This window comes from Varanus komodoensis, unplaced genomic scaffold (assembly GCF_004798865.1).
Source record: "Varanus komodoensis strain SLA01 unplaced genomic scaffold, ASM479886v1 scaffold2, whole genome shotgun sequence".
Taxonomy (NCBI): domain Eukaryota; kingdom Metazoa; phylum Chordata; class Lepidosauria; order Squamata; family Varanidae; genus Varanus; species Varanus komodoensis.
The window spans coordinates 61,469,244-61,471,236 of NW_025335568.1; the positions used below are offsets into that span (position 1 = coordinate 61,469,244).

The 1,993-nt window shown below is 42.0% G+C and overlaps 1 protein-coding gene across 4 annotated transcripts in view; it reads left to right on the forward strand.

Annotated features, from left to right (window-relative positions):
• The window catches only part of ABHD12 (abhydrolase domain containing 12, lysophospholipase), a 45,540-nt gene that overhangs the window by 22,041 nt on the left and 21,506 nt on the right, over positions 1-1,993 (forward strand). The gene's annotated exons all lie outside the window — the stretch shown is intronic.

Below are 1,993 nucleotides of genomic sequence, written 5' to 3' on the forward strand. Positions count from 1 at the left end.
GGGTCGAGGAGTACTCCCAAGCTGCGGACCTTATCCCTAAGAGGGAGTGTTGCACCATTCAGGACCAGGTCAAATCCACCCTCTTCGAAACCCGATCCGCCAACCAACAGGACCTCCATCTTGTCTGGGTTGAGTTTCAGTTTATTTGCCCTCATCCATTCCCTTACCTCGGCCACTTCTTGACCCACATATAGGTTTCTCAAGAGACAAATAAGATGGTCTGGTACTCCCATCTCTAAGAACTTGACACAGTTCGTTGTGATCCAAACAATCAAAGGCTTTAGCATAGTCAATGAAGCAGAAGTAGATGTTTTTCTGGAATTCCCTAGCTTTCTCCATGATCCAGCGTATGTTGACAATTTGATCTCTAGTTCCTCTGCCTCTTTGAAGTCCTGCCTGTACTTCTTGTAGTTCTCAGTCCACATACTGCTGGAGCCTAGTTTGTAGGAGTTTGAGCATAACTGTGTTAGCATGTGAAATGAGTGCAATGGTGCAGTAGTTTGAACATTCTTTGGCATTGCCCTTCTTTGGGATCGGAATGTAAACTGACCTGTTCCAATCCTGTGGCCACTGTTGAGTTTTCCAAATTTGCTGACATATTGACTATAGCACTTTTACTGCATCGTCTTTTAAGATTTTGAATAGCTCAGCTGGAATACTGTCACCTCTACTAGCTTTGTTGTTGCTCAGACTTCCTAAGACCCATTTGACTTCATATTCCAGGATGTCTGGCTCGAGGTCAGTGACCATCCAATCATGGTTATCAGGGATGTTAAGCTCTTTCTTATATAGTTCTGTGTAATCTTGCAACCTCTCTTAATCTCTTCTGCCTCTGTTAGGTCCCTGCCATTTTGGTCCTTTATCATGCCCATCTTTGCATGAAATGTTCCCTTCATATCCAATTTTCTTGAAGAGATCTCTGGTCCTCCCTATTCTGTAGTTTTCTTCTGTTTCTGTGCACTGTTCATTTCAGAAGACATTCGTATCTCTTCTAGCTATTCTCTGGAATTCTGCATCCAGTTGGATGTATCTTTCTCTTTCTCCCTTGCCTTTCACTTCCCTTCTTTCCTCAGCTATTTGTAAAGCTTCCTCCGACAGCCATCTTGCTTTCTTGCATTTCTTTTTCTTTGGGATGGTTTTAGTTGCTACATCTTGTACAATGTTGTGAACTTCCATCCATAGTTCTTCAGGCACTCTGTCTATCAGATCTAATTCCTTAAATCTATTTGTCACCTCTACTGTTTATTCATCAGGGATATGATTTAGGTCATACCCGAGTGGCCTAGTGCATATCCCTACTTTCTTCAATTTAAGCCTAAATTTTGCAACGAGAAGCTCATGATCTGAGCCACAGTCAGTGCCTGGTTTAGTTTTTACTGACTGTATAGAACTTCTCCATCTTTAGCTGCAGAGCACATAGTCAGTCTGATTTTTGTGTTGACCGTCTGGTGATGTCCATGTGTAGAGTCGTCTCTTGGGTTGTTGGAAAAGAGTGTTTACTATGACCATCGTATTCTCTTGACAAAATTCTGCCAGCCTGTGCCCTGCTTCATATTGTATTCCAAGGCCAAACTTGTCTCTTATTCCAGTTATCTTTTGGCTTCCTACTTTAGCATTCCAATCCCTCATGATGATAGGACATAATTTTTTGGTGTTAATTCTAGAAGGTGTTGTAGGTCTTCATAGAACCGGTCAACTTCAGCCTCTTCAGCACCAGTGGTTGGGGCATAGACTTGGACTATTGTGATGTTGAATGGTTTTCCTTGGATTCGAACTGAGATCATTCTGTCATTTTGGAGATTGTATCCCAGTACTGCTTTTCCTACTCTTTTATTGACTGTGAAGGCTACTCCATTTCTTCTGAGTGATTCTTGCCTGCAGTAGTATACCTGATGGTCATCTGAATTAAATTCACCCATTCCTGTCCATTTTCATTCACTGATTCCTAAGATGTCGATGTTCAGTCTTGTCATCTCTTGTTTGACCACATCTA